The 15,698-nt window shown below is 38.5% G+C and overlaps 1 pseudogene; it reads right to left on the bottom strand.

Annotated features, from left to right (window-relative positions):
• Nucleotides 1-12,479: 12,479 nt before the first annotated feature.
• LOC122812416 lies at nt 12,480-12,606 on the bottom strand (annotated as a pseudogene).
• Nucleotides 12,607-15,698: the final 3,092 nt, after the last annotated feature.

Here is a 15,698-nt window from a genome sequence, read left to right as displayed (position 1 = left end):
CCTGCTCTTAGCCTGCTCTCAGTGGAAGTGACTTACATTAGTTTAAGGCCTGTCTATAAACAAGCATACAGCAGAGGCCAGATTCCAAAATACCTGCTCTCAGCCTACTCTCAGTGTCAGTGACTTACATCACTGTAAGGCCTGTCTATAATCAGGCTTACAGCGAGGGGTCAGATTCCAAAACACCTGCTTTCATCCTGCTTTCAGTGTAAGTGGTCACTTAGACTGAGAGTAAGTCCTTTGTAATCGGGCCCTGTTTGTCTCAGTTTGACTCTTACCCATAACTTAATGAGCTAGCTTTTCTTTATCCACTTTTAATTCCAAAGCAAAACTGTCAGGACATGTCCCAAAGAAACTGATCAACAAATGAATAAATCTCCAAAAAATGAAACTTAACCAGTAAGAGCTTTCTTCTCAAATATCATTAGTAACAGACTTTATCAGTGCTCACTGATCACGATTTTATTTTCTGATGTTTTTGGCATCTCTGGTGACTTTCTATATTTCATTTCCACAGTTTTACACAGTTTTTTTTTTTTGGGGGGGGTATTTACTTTTGCCTATGAAATGCTAAATTGTAAATTTTGTCCATCACTAACATGAAAAAAACAGACAGACAAAAAAACAAAAAACAAACATGCAAATGTTAATTGTGCAGGTGCCCACACCATTAAATGCCCAGTCTTTAGCAGTCAAATATAAAAAAATGGTTGGTCTTTATTTGAGTAACCACATTTTGAAACTCAGTTAGACACCTAATTATGTGAAATTCTCCTCCCCAGCTTACTTTGAAAATGACAGTCCTAAACTGCCATCTAATGGATCGACATGTAGCTCACTCACCATTGGTATTGAAACATAACTTCAAATGCTTTGATAAAGGTTAATTCTGCTTTCACCAGAAGATGTTTAGTATGCACTTTCAGTCACTGTTAGTGGTTTAGCAGGCAGCCTTCCAGCCTTTGATCCTAGAATATCAAAAGAGTGACACTTCTATTCTCACAACAGTTGCTTCTATTCTTTTTCCAGTATTATCACTGCTGTGCTTCTGGATTGGGGGGGAGGGGGGACATTAAACAGAGGCCCCACCAGCCTATGTTGGATGTAGCTCAGGTGAATGTAATACATCCTGCAGCACTTATTGAAAAGAGAAGGGGTAATTTATTAAAATATAATATTTATGCAACATTATTACATTTCCATATAAAACAATATCATTCTTTTTTATCCTCAATCCCTTTTTCCACAAACAAAACTTAGTTTTTGCTAAAATGGTATTTGAATCGCATTTTCTTGTGATATAATAGCTTTTACATCTTGCTTTTCACACAGACCGTACAGAAGACATTTTATTTGCTGCATTTCATGCATTTTTACTATTCACCCCCTCGTTCACCATAAAAGACCACATCCAACTTAATTTCTTGTATTCCACCTCTGTTCTACTTTCCTTTTGTAGCATTCCATAGCGTTTGCCCAGTTACAAGATAAAAAATGTCCAATAGTTTCTTCTTCTCTACAAGCATAATACTTTCTGTTACTGTTCATGCATAATTAGTCTGTTAATAGGCAATCGCTATTACTTGACTCTACATAAAAAAAAAACTTCTGTTCTCATATGCATTCTAACCCTTTCTTCCTTCATAATAATACTTTGCTATCACATGCTCATACCATTTTGTTTTTTTTTTTCTTATAAAATGCATAAATTTGTTTTCCATAATGGATATTTTATAGTACTTGCCTACAACTCATTTAACAACCAATAATTTGCTTTCCCATTGAACCTGTTATATTCCATATTTCCAATATTGCTTTCCTCCTGTATTTCTTTTTCTTCTGTTTTCAGCCTTCTGCTTAAAAAGTGCATCTTCCTTCTTTTCATTTTACTAAATACCTTTGTATTATTAACACTGCTCTTAATCCTGTTTAACCCATGTACCTTCTCTCTGTTTTTGAACCGCTAATATAATCTCTCTCCAACGTTCTTTCATAATTCTCTGTCATCTCCATATATATTTGCACGTCCATGCCATTCCATCTCTGTGGTTAAATAAAGCAGTTGATGTCTCTCTTTGTAACCTTTTAATCATTCAGTTCAATTCTTAAAAAAAAAAAAAAAAAAAAAAAAAACCTGCTTCCTACATGATCACTGCATAACTTCCGCTAATCTGGCATTATTACATTCAGTATGCTACACAATCCTTTGCATCTTTAACTTATTCTCACTTCCTTAATAATTTGATTTTTCTCTCCAGGGTTTTAACATGCTGTCCTGTGATAAATACAACCGATATAACTTCCTTTAGTTCTCTCAAAAACACTTTTTGCATATTTCATCGTCTATACATATATCCAATTTCATTCCTAATACTTAACAAGCCATAATCTTTTATGTTCATCATATTAATCACTGCTGCTGTAGCCTTAGCTATATGGGTTAAACCCTGCCATGTTTCAGGGCTTTGTTTCCATGCACCCAAACTGTTAGACAGCTTGAGCAGAGCTGACTAAAAGATAAGTTTGGCCACCAAGCCTTTCAGAGCTTTACTGCTGCTGAAGAGTATGCTCCTTTAAGCCTTTGGACAATTGAAGGTTGGCTTGGTGCTGTTCCTTTTTGGGGCAGATAAGTTATCTTTGGGGAAAACCTTCCATTTTTTTAAATATTGTTTGTGTTTTATCACTTTCTTTTTCAGGAAAGTTATTTTAAAGCTAGGAGTTTTGTGTTTTAATAGACTGTGTACTGTATTTTTAAATGGGAGCAATCTTTTTTTTCGTGTCAACTTAAACGTTGTGTAAAATAACTGAAAACCATTTTTTTCTGTGGAAAATTTGTTTTTATTTTACTTTTTGGGGCTGTCTAAGTGTTTTACAGTGCTTTCCACTATGTTTTTTTCTGTGAAATAAGTGACTTTTATAGACTTGTAGGTTTTACTGGCATTTGCTGCATGTCTTCCATAGGAAAGAGGTACCATTTTCGGCTTGACCATGGAACAAACTACCGGTCCCACAGGTGGTCCTTCTTCCAGCCACAAAAAGAAAAAGTTAAACAGACAGCTTTTGCTACCACAGCAAGCTAGCAATTTGCCTCAGCCACAGGTTGGTGACTCTGTTGTGACTATTTGTTGTACCTCAGACCATTTGCCTTTTACCCTGGATTCCCCTGTTGTGGCACCTATAGCCACTATGGACCAGGGGCTAGCCATGTTCTCTGTGGCTGTTGGGGTGCCCTCAGTAGGCAAGGGAGAGACACTCTTGGTCCTGTGAATGGGAACAGGGAAGCCTTCCCTGTTGTTGTCAGAATGCTATGCCCATGCCTGGGGAAGCTTCTGCTGCCATTAGTAAAATGGATGGCTCTACTTTTTCCTGTCAGAAAGAAAACTAAGTATGTGTTTACTCCTCCTCAAATTTCATTAGGCAGGAGTAGTTTACTGGGTTTGACTCAGGGTTTAATTCAGGCTACTGATCCTTCTTATAAAGTAGTTTCTGGTAAAAGAAAGATGGGATCCTCTTTTCCCGAAGAGGTTAAAGATTCTAAATCTGAACAGGAACACAAAAGGACAGATACAGGGTTTTCTCCTCATATTTCTGATTCAGACTCAGAGGAGAATTCAGTTACTGATTCTCCCTGTAGTGGTTTCTCTTTTTCTGAAACTATTACTAGAATGTGCTTGTGTTTTCAATGGGAGAACACTGAGGTTTCTCAGTCCCTCAGAAAATAGTATGAGTTGTTACAGAAGGGGTTTCTAGAACCTACGCCTATCCCTCCTGTTCTGTCTTCTTTAGAGAATGTGTGTTATATCCTGCAATTTTCCAGATAGTCAGCCAGCTGCCCCTAAAAAGGCAGATAGGATATATAAAGTTCCTCAAGGTTACAGTTTTTAAACACTATTCTCAAACCTGACTCAGAAGCTATTGCTTTAGTTGACCTCACTGCTCCTAAACAATTAATTCTAATCCTACTCTTTATAATAAGGATGGGTCAAATTATTGGTAAGTATGGGGAAAACGTATATACTTCTGCAACTTTGATTTTTCAGAATTTTCAGTTGTCATGATAATATGCTAAAGTTTGCTCTAATTGTGAAACTATGAAGAAGGTTTTGTATTGTGAGGAAAAATCTGCTTTAAATAATTTAGTTTCCTCTATTGCACAAGTCACTTCTCATTGTTTGCAGTGTGTGTATGACTCTGTTAATATTTCTGCCAGGACTATGGCTAATTGTTTTGTTTTGAGGAGTCTTGCATGGCTGCCTTTCCAAAACCTCTCAGATGATGTTAAAAATGAGATTTTAAATTCCTCTTTGGATAGAGATTTAGTTTTTGGCTCTTGTACTGCAGAGGTGAAAAAAAAGTGTGATGAAAAGGGGTAAGCTGAGTCAGGGAATCTCTTAAGATTTTCCAACCTTCCTTTTCCAAATTTTCTAAGAGATCCTCTAACTTTTTGGCAACTAACAGAATAAATAGTCTCAACAAAATACAGTTAAACAGACGTTAAAGAAGAAACGGAAAGGGGACTCCAAATAGAAGCCTTATACATGCTAAAACCAAGGACAGTCCAACAAGTTCGAATGACTAATCAAGAGACCATGTGACCCCTTTCCACCCTGGCCCCTTTTTTTCTTCCTGAAAGTCTGAATCTCTGTGTTTCTCTTTGACAATGATAGTGTCACACAAATTGGTTCTGAAGATCATCTATCAAGGTTACAGATGACAGTGGGAGGAAATTCCTCAACTTTCAGATCAGACTCTTTGTTTCCACTTGTTCTTCATCACATGCTGTCCCAAGCAGTAATAGAAACAGTTCCTCCTTTCTAGTTATTCATGGACATTCTTAGTGCCACAGAACGAAAATGTTTAGAGACCAGTTCTGGACTTTTTTCCTAAATCTGTTTGTGATAGTGCCCAAATTCAAAATTATATCACTTTACAACCTGTTACCTATTCTTTTTCTTACAAATTTCCTGGTAACACTAGACTTAAAAGATGCTTATCATTACATCCCTATTCATCCAGACTTTAGACGTTTCTTAAGGTTTTGTGTGTCTGGATCACGTTATTTGTTCTGTGCCTTACTCTTTGTAAACACTCTTGCTGGAGTGGATAGTCCAAAGTGTTTGGCTCCAGTTTTAGCTCATTGCAGTCTACAGGGTATCCCCATTTTTCCATATTTAGACAACTTGCTTATCTTTGCAAATTGTCTTTCAAAGTGTCAGGAGTCTGTCTGTCTTGGGTGAGATCTGTGACAGAAATTGAGATTCCAAGTGAATATTCAAAAGTCTTTCTTGACTTTACATCTATATCTAGATCTATTTCAAAAGTGTTCCTCTCAGACTCCAGTCACTGTAAAGGAATACCTCAAGATTTTGGGACTCATGGCTTCTATGATTCTCATGAAACCCCTGCCATGACTGCACATGAGAAGGATACAGTGGTATCTGAAGGCTTTATGGTCCCAGAACCAACATTCCTTTTTTCATATCCCAGGGCTGAGGTTTTCAGAAGAGAAATCATTTGGTGGAGACAACATATATCTTTAAATCCAGATCTCCCCTTCTCCATCCCTGTTCCAAAGCAATCAGTTGCCACAGATGCCTCAGACTTTGCTTGGGGAGCAGTTTCAGGTGGGATAAAAGTGGAGGGTGTGTGGGACACCAAGAACAGATGCAGGCACATAGATCTCAAAGAGATGCTTGCACTGATCAAGGCACTCAACTCTCTGAGTCATATTTGGTCCCCATACCTCTTCAAGTTGTTACAGCAAGTTGGTACATCAACAAGCATGGGAAAACAAGTCACACCCCCTTTGCAGACTAGCCACATTAGCTTGGAATGTAGCACAATCTCACACTACAGGCATCCTACATTTTATAAGAGCAAATCTGTGTAGCAAACAAGCTGAGCAGGACCAGGGAAACCCTCATGATTGGAAACTAGATCAGGAAGTCTTTCAAAATTTGACCCATATGTGGGGAGGTAATCAAGTAGACCTCTTTGTCTCATCTCTTAACAATCAACTGGCAAGATTCTGTTCCAGGACCCCATGCAAGAAGGCCTGGGAAACAGATGCATTTTTATTCCTTGGACAGGAATATTCCTGTATACTTTTCTACTCTTTCCACTAATATTTAGTGTACTTCTGAAGATTCAGAAGGAATCCCCTAAGATCATTGTGGTGCCTCCCTTCTGGCACAGGTAACCATGGTTCTCCCTTCTTTTGGAAATAGCCAGGGGCAATTACCACAAGCTTCCTCAAAGATCGTATCTACTCAACTTCAATCAACTTAATTGACTGTCTGGATGATAGGTCTTAAGTGCTTTTATGCACCTGTTTAGTTTACTGAGGATGTGCAGCAGGTACTAAAGTAGGTAAGAAAGCCTGCTACTAGAAAATCATATATTAGCAAATGGAAAAGGTTTTCTCATTGGTGCCAACAACACAACCAGTACCCATTCAGGGCTAGTGGTTCTCTGATTTTACAATATTTGTTTGAATTACTATCTTGTGGTCTTTCTTATTCCTATATCAAGATTCATTTATCAGCCATTTCAACATGTCTGCCCATGGATTCTCCATTTTCAATGAAGTTTAATGTCAAACTGTTTTTGAAAGGGGTTTTGCATAAGAGGCCTCCAAATAAGCCTGTAGCCCATCCTTGGGATTTTACTTTTGTGTTACAGTACATGCTAAACTGGCTAACTTGAGGTTCTTAATGTTGAAAACAGTTTTTCCTCATTTCTCTGACATCTCCAAGAGTATCATATCTCAGTTTCAAGCTCTATTGGTGAGTCAACTCTATTTCATCTTTCACAAGGACAAGGCTTCTTTGAGAACTAATCCTTCTTTATTGCCTAAAGTGGTATTCAAGTTTACTTTAAGCCATGCTATCCATCTTCCTGTTTTCTTTCATGAGCTTATAAATGAGGGAGAAAGGATAATCCATAGCTTGGATGTCCTCAGATAACTCAGGTACTCTCTTGACAGAACTACATTTTTCAGATCTTTGGATCAATTGTTCATTTCTTGTGAAGGTAAGAAGAATGGGCAACCTGTGTCAAAACAGACTGTTTCCAAATGGTTACCTAATGCTGTAAGTTTTGTTATATTCAGAATAACAAATCTATTCCAGGCAGGGTCAAGGTCCACTCCACCAGGGCCTTGATGTCATCTATGACTTTTTGGAAAGGGCTAGATTCTTAGTTCTCTGTACATACTTCTACAAAGCACTATAAACTTGATTCCTTCTCTAGGTCCAGGTCAGGATATGCTAGAACCATTCTCCAGGGACTTCTGGACTCTTCTCCTTTCACCTCCCAAATGTAGTAAGCTAGGATAATCTACCCATATAGATAAGGCTACTGCAGCAATGATCAATATAATGAATATAATACAGCTGTATAAGTAAATGTACCATACTATTGCAGTAGCCACCCCCTCCCTCTATCCCCTTATTTTTTGGTGTGGACATTTAGTCTTTATTGTTCTTAGTATTATCCTTTCAGGGCTCAGACTCCCTTGCTCTGTTGGCAGGAAAGGTCTGAAGGGCTAATGGTACCAAAACTTGTCTTTAAGTCAGCTCAGCTCAAGCTGCCTGAGAGTTTTGTCATGTGGAAGGTACTCTAAAGCTCTGAAAGCTGGTTAGCATTTATATCCTTGGCAGGATATAACCCATAACGCTAAGGTTACTGCAACAGTGGTCATTCAAACATCTACTGTTATGGTAAGTTTACTTACACAACTGTAATATTCCTCTACATGCTTTTTCTCCCTTTTTTCCTGAGGTCATAATTAAAATCCTCCAAAGTTACTACAGACATATGTAATTATTGAAGGAAATGTATGATACTGGAATAAACTAGAAATAACTGAAAGAAACTGGAATGACGATGGAATGAGTGTCTTTATCTTCTAATCACCCAGAGCTATGCTGAATATGTGTTAGTCTTACCTTTATGTGCCAAATCTCCTTGCATCTTTCAGAATAAAAGGCTGCATACACTGTAGTTTGGTTAAGAATGTTTTATTATGTACAGTGGAGGTAAATGCCAACAGTATCTGAATCAAGTCTCACTGTCTCCAATAACAGTGATAATAAATGGAAACAGACTGAATTATACTGTCCATAGGTTCTGTAGTCATTACACTGTCTGTAAATTCTGTACTCAGAATGTCAGATCTTACTGTCTCCAGTAACATTGCTGATAAACTGGTATAGACTGAATTGCTATGTTCATAGCGTCTGCACTTGTTATAATCAGAATTATTTCTGTTCTCCTGAATAATATAATTAGTATTCTGGAATGTGGACTGCACTGCAATGACTGAGTATTAGTCTGAACTAATTAATTCACTTACGTCTGTATTTGAAGTATATCTCCTAAATAATACCAAAATCCTGTAAATATTCTACAAGTTTTGCACACCTCTATAACCTTGGTTCCCAAGCCTGTTTGTACTTAATGTACTGCACATTCTGTTAGCAGATTTTATTCTTATCAGTATTCTTGGCTGAAGGTTACTGATATAGTCCTTTCTATTGAATCTGCATGTAAAATGTATATATCTGCTTTAATAGATTCATAGGTTCATATATGTGTACTAGGCTAATGGCCCTGGAGCCTTTACAAGCCTAGCCCATAGAAGTGCCCTGGCATCGTGCCGCCCAACATTAGTTCACAGTGTCTCTATCAAGTAGAGCCACTAGAGCGATCCCTGGGGTGAACTTTCTATTTTCCATCCACTCATCACAATTTCTCTTGAAGAGGGCCAGTGAGGTGCTCTGCTTGACATGTATGAGAAGTCTATTCCAAAGCATGGGCAGTCTCTGGGTTATGAACCTGTCCCTCCAGCATGTTCTGTTGATTGTGGTAATGAGGTTGAGGTCTCTGGAGCATGTGCTGTGGAGGGATTGGAATTTTTTAGAGGTAGCATTTCTAACAGCTGAGTCAGACATGGCTTTGTAAGTAAAAGCAGAGATCACCTCTTAGTAGATGATATGAGACAGATAATAGCTGGAGTTTTTTGAGTCTGTCCATGTATGACATGTTTTTAAGGCCTAGGATCCTCTTCGTGAGGTACCAGCTGTTGCATGTGTCTAGCAAGGTACATACCAAATGGGGCATTATACTCAATGATTGGCTTAATGATGGAAGAGTAGAGAGAAATGATGACCTCTTTCTTCCTGGATGCAGAACCCTTGGTAATGAGATGTGCCACATAGTACCAACCTATGTGGCAATGTGGTGGTCGATGGAGAGGTTGCTGTCAACCTGTGTCCCCAGATCTTTTATAATGCCTTCGGTGTTCAGTGGACTACCATCAATGTGGTAATTAGTGGGAACTGAGTTTTTCCCAAAGGGGATGATGACGCATTTTTTGGCATTAAGCTTAAAGCCATGGTTTAGACACCAGTCATTGGTGTAAGTGAGGCCTTTCTGTAGGATGTCTATATCACTTGGGGAGTTAATAATGGCTCCCAGCTTGCAGTCATCTGCGAACTTGGTCAGCCAGAGTCCCTCCGTGTTGGCCTGGATTTCTGAGAAGTAGATGCCAAACGGGAGAGGTCCTAGGACCGATCCCTGTGGGACTCCACTCATGACTGGTAGGCAGTCTGACTTGGAGTCCGCTACTTTCACACTGTGGGTTCTATCTGTGAACCAATTTGCAACCCACCTAGTGATAGGGGTTGATGCCTAGTTTGGTGAGTTTTTCAATAATCCCTGAGTGGGGAATGGTATCAATGGCCTTGGCCAGATTGAGGTAAACTATATGAACTGCCTTCTCCTCATCTACAGCTTTGGTGACGGACTCAAAGAAGTTAATCAGGTTGAGCAGGCATGATCTACGTTTCACAAAACCAAATTCCGTGGGATCTAGAGTTTGGAGATTCACTATATCCTTGTTAATTAGGTCCATGATGATGTGCTCCACAGCCTTACATATCAGACTCATCAGGCTAATAGAGCAATAATTCCCAGGGTCTGTAGTCGCTCACCCTTTATAGAGGAATGCTGTAATTAAATCAAAAGGTGCTTCAATAAAGTATCAGTTTAAGGGTGTGCACACTTATGCAACCAGCTTATTGTACGTTTTTTATTTTTTATATTTTTCCCCTAACAGATTTGTTTGTTTTTCATAGGTTCATAGGTTGATACTAGGCTATCGGCCCTAGGGCCTATACAAGCCTAGCCATAACAATTCCCTGGATATTTCTTTCCACAATATTTACTTCCCTGGACCCCTGTCTAGCAGGGTGACTGACATGATCCCTGGGGTGAATTTCCTATCTCCCATCCAATTGTCAAGGTTCCTTTTGAAGAGGGCCAAGGAGGCACTCTGCTTGAAAAGTATGGGCAGTCCATTCCAGAGTATGGGGAGTCTCTGGGTCAGGAACCTATCCCTCCAGCATGTTTTGTTCATTGTTTTTATAAAGAAAGATATTTTTACAGTGTATGAATGGTATAAAATGCAAGACAAGATATTATTTGTTTATTAGATGTAAGATTTATGAATACAGAACACAGGTTGCACTTTCAATGTTTGTGGGGAAGTGCAATGGAGCATAGGGAAGTAAGACTACTTTGCGATTGCTGTGTTAATAAATAATGCTGAAACAAAGATACTGGATTTAATAGCAATTCCATGCAAACTTATTGTAAATGATTGCCACCTGGCAAAAGGTGGTAAAACTAAGGGTGTTATATGTATACACACAAACAAAAGAAAGAATAAAGACATTTGATGAGATGAAAAAATATTTTTTTGTGCTTTGCAGATATTACTACAGAAAGACATGCTGTCAATTTATGATTTTTGGATAATTTTCAGTTTGTTTTGTCAGTTTCAGATTTTTGGATAATTTCTATTTTGGTATTCCAGAATGCATGCTTTTCAATACAGTCAGGAAAAATCATTATATCTGCCACCCAAACTTGCATCAGAGATAGATGGGGAAATTGGAAGACCTAATTGTATGAATAATCCATGGAAAAGACTGACTTTAGGGTGGCTCTTTTCCAATATCCCAGCAGTGACTTGGGACAATATAGAGAAAGGCTTATTTTAATTTTGCAAGTTCTGGGTTAGTCCATTCATGTTTTACACAAGACAGAATACTACAACACCCAGAAGTGAAGATTATTGTTTTTTTTTTCAATGTTCTTTAAATATAAATGAAATGTAATTAACTATATAAATTATTCAGTACATATGCTAATTGAATTTATGCAAATATATTTTAGTTATCTAAAGAAAACTCAATTTCAAGTTATGTTTTCAGACAATTGTATAAAAATACCAGATGTCAGTTAATATTTTTATCTGTGTTCAAATGATACTGGAAGGAAAAAAGGTATTCCTTTAGTGACAGTTTTCAGAATATAACATTTACCAGATTTCAGTTTATGATTTTATCTGCTTTCAGATAATATTGGCAGAAAAGGTATTCATTTAGTATTAGTTTAGTTAGTTTCCAAAATATAACATTTATACACAGCTATTTTAGATGCGCAGTATAAATATGTATCACTTTAGTGCAATTTTCAGTCAAGTTTCAGAATATAACATTCATACTCATTTATACATTTCTGACAGGATTACTAGATAGTTTACAACATGCAATTACATCACACCTCACATTAGTCAGTCTGTTTTAAAGGTCAAGTGACAGTATTATTTGTAACTGGCTTACTGGTATAAGTTATCTAAAGACTAAGCAGTAATAGTTATTTAATATACATACAGTGGATATAAAAAGTGTACACACCCTTGTTAAAATGCCAGTTTTTTGTGATATAAAAATGAGACCATAATAAATAATTTCAAAACTTTTTCCATCTTTAATGTGACCTATAACCTGTACAATTCAATTGAAAATTGAATTGTTACATAATATATATTACATAATATTGAAAAAAGAGCCCTTTCCTTTCCTTATATTTTAATTCATCTTTCTTGTCTATGTTTTATTGCTTTCTGTCTATTATATTTGTTCTTTTTTATTTTTATACATATATTTGTTTTACTGAGTCTACCTGGTGCATTGGAGATAAAATACCTGAATAAAATTATTTACCTCTTTCATTTTCTTTACTGCCTCTCCTATACAATCTTTTTTAGTTTCTTCTTCAAAATATTTTTCTTCTTTTCATTTTCCTCTTTCAGTACTTCAAAAATATCTCCTATTATAAAACAATCTTAACTTTGTTTTATTAATTTAACTTGCTGAATATAATTCTTTTTAGTTTCAGTACATTCATTCATTCATCGTTTGATATTACTTTATTTTCTGAAGCAATCTTTAGCTAACTCTTTGTTACCTTCAGTGTTATATTTTCCTTCTAATCTTCATAATGAAACCAGATATGGTCCTCTTTTCATGCATTATGTACATTTCAGATTGCAATTTCTTTCTCCACGTTGATTGCATCTTCTTTTATCACAGTCACTACTAAGATGTGTTTCATTTCCTCAAAAACATAATCGTTAGCAAAAAACTCACTGAAAGCCATTTTTACTACACTCCCCTTAACTTATATACACTAACTCCATTAAACTGATAAGAACAGATACTACACTTGATCTTAGCCAAAAGGCCAAGAAGCGATGGTCTCACAAAAGTGGAGAAAGGGCAATACTACATGTTTGCTGAAAGTGACTGTCAGAGATAAAGCCATTGCACTGTTGTTATTCAGGCAATCAGCATTTGGTTCAAATACATGGTCCAGTCCTGTGTAAGGTTTGCAACAGCAAATAATATGTGCATAGATTATAAGATATGCCACAGGGAACTTGAAGCTTTCATTAAATTGGCCACAGAATGTGCTGCTGAGTCAATTGGCATCTGGCCTAGACATTCATGCATACATACATTGATCCCTATGTATAACCCACAGATGTATACATCTTGATATGGGCCCAAGGGAATGACTGACTGAAGAAGTTCACCACATAAGATACAGAGGTGCTGTTACAGGCCCTAAGGCCTACATTTCCTTGAAAAGGGTAAAGTGGAAAAGGACTTCATGACCAGGTACACCAGAGACTATTGCAGGACACCAATGCTGTGTGTGACCATTATATGGCAGTAGTACCGGTGCATCACAGAATTACCGATATGACGCTGTATGCCAAAACCAAGGCAAAGAAAATTGTCAGACAGCTTCTCCACAGGGTGTGGACTGTCAAGATGGAGGCATGCGACAAAGATGTAAGAATTCCTGGTATCCCCCTTTGGGGAAGGTGCGATAACCATCGTGCCCATCCATAACCTAGATGTAAGAGCTGAGCTGGTGATGATTGCCCAAATGTCTGCAGGAGATGCAGATATTTACTACTAGAATGTTCTAGTACAGTGACTTGCAACTGTTATTGGCTTACTCATAAAAAGACATGCACAAAACTTATCATCTACGAACATTGGGGCTGTAACAATAACAATCTTTACCACAAGGTATATATATCTGCCCATAAGGTATGTACACAGTTGGCATGTAGCATTCTGTGTGCCACATGGTGTTAGGAGTCAAATTTGAGATCCAGAATTGCCACAACTATGTTATCTGTATGAATACACGTTTTGTTGTTAGAGGCTCCAACACAACAGGTCAGAACATGCCTGAAGTCAGCAGGGCGTTACTGGGTTATGAGTGGATGACAAAGAAGGATCATGGACATGGCATAGTCCAAAAATGCAGGGACAATGTTACCAACATCATTAAGTTTAGAGGGCAGACTCACATCACTCACAGCTAGGATGACAGTGGAAGGGCAAGGTGACCCACTCACATCTGCTTGTGCTGCACACCTTGTCCATGTCAGCTCAATGCAAACTGTGCAAGGGTCACCACAACAGATGGCATCAGAGGGCCACACTGTCTCTGAGGTATGTGCATCTTGCACAGGGGAGAGATGTGTAAGTAGCCATCACTGCCATGTCTCCAGAACAAGCCTTGACTAATCAGCTGACCTGATGTGCAGATCAGTAATCCAGGCAGAGATGACCAACACTCACACAATGTCCGACATGTTGAGGGTGCTGTATGGCCTGCATGAGGAACTACAACCACTCCAGGGTGTGTGGGTCCACATGTAGAGTAATAAGGCATATATATAGAAGGACATGCAGAAGACTTGCCTGTTGAGGTTGAAGTGGCTCAAATATCAACCATGGTTGCCTCTTTGAGGATACAGGCAAATGTATGCCATGGCCAAGCTACGGGATTGATGTGCAGTGCATGATTACACACCCAGCTTATGCATATGGCATAATCCTTTCCAGAGAGAGCATTACTGTCCACACTCTTTAAGGCTATCTCTAACCCTTGACCTGGACATTCACATGGTTATGTCTGAGCTCTTCTGGCTTTACTGTGGAGATATCCCATTGGGCAAGCCACTCTTGATCCTGCAGTTTAACACCACCCCTTTCCCCTTTTGCTCTAAAGTGCAACAACTACTGGTGACCATTCTTGGGGTCATGGGGGCTAACATTCTACTGATACATCAGTTGCTGTGTCACAGTGGGGTTCTCATATATAACCCCAATATGGTACACCATCTATTGAACAGGGAGCCTCTAGTCCTGATCCTGCAAGGTCATATGTTACATCCAGTCAGGGTTTAATTCATGGAAGATCTATACCATTACTGGAGTATGTGAACCCTGACCACCATCCCAACCTTCTAGTCATGTGTGCAGTTATTGCATCCACCAAGTGTAGTACTTCCCTCTATGCTAGCATTTCTGTCTCCTATCACTGTGCCCAACCCCATGTGTGCAAATGATGATGTGCATGGTAATGCCAAATGCATATATGCAGCCTGCCGTCTCCATGAGCTACGTAGGGATGGTAATGCCAGATACCCAGTGTTGCCCTATTCTGCATAGTTTGGGGATGTTGTTGCATGCATCAGTTTTATTCTGTGTCACCCTTATCATGGCCCATACTTGTGGAATAGGCACCAGTGCTGCAGCATGCTGCACATGCTTGTTCCTTCCAGGGGACACCGCTGCAGCTGATTCTTCCAATGATTCCTTAACCAATTCTTGCTGCAGCCAGTCTCATTGGTGTCCCCACATTGTACCTGCTAACAGAGCACCATATTGTATGCCCTGGTGTAGATCATAAACATCTTGTTAGAGGTTTCCAGAGCATACTACAGTGTACCAGCAGATGTATGTAGGAAATGGAAGTTGCCTTCAGAAGTCAGAATACATGTTCAGCAATGTTCCACATCTGCAACAGTTCAGTGCTATATGCTATTTTCAGCTTGGTCTGGAGCTGTGAATGGAGTCATTAGCTATGGTTTCAAGGTATATCTTTTAATACCTGCAACATACAACAGTAAACACTACTATGAGTGTTGCACTGCCTACATTCATGGGACTAGAATACTGAAGACTCTATCTGTGGGAATGTGTAGCATGTAGATAATCCTGTGAAAAGTCACCTTGTATACAGCATTGGTATAAATCTCATGTCTGCCAAATGTAGAAATTATGGGAACTGTTTGGATGGCATGCAGATACATTATATATAACACATGGTATACTGCATATCGCCTGGCAGCTGACAGAGTGGAAGCCCTTGTGGCTTGATATAAAAGAAACTATATAGATCAGGTGAGGCCTTGATAGCATTGTTAGTGGTGATAATGGCTCCTAGAACCTCAGGGAAAGGGGCTATGTTGTAGAATG

This window comes from Protopterus annectens, chromosome 9.part0, assembly GCF_019279795.1.
Source record: "Protopterus annectens isolate FY-2018-M chromosome 9.part0, PAN1.0, whole genome shotgun sequence".
Taxonomy (NCBI): Eukaryota; Metazoa; Chordata; order Ceratodontiformes; family Protopteridae; genus Protopterus; species Protopterus annectens.
This window is presented reverse-complemented; position numbering and strand designations above follow the sequence as displayed.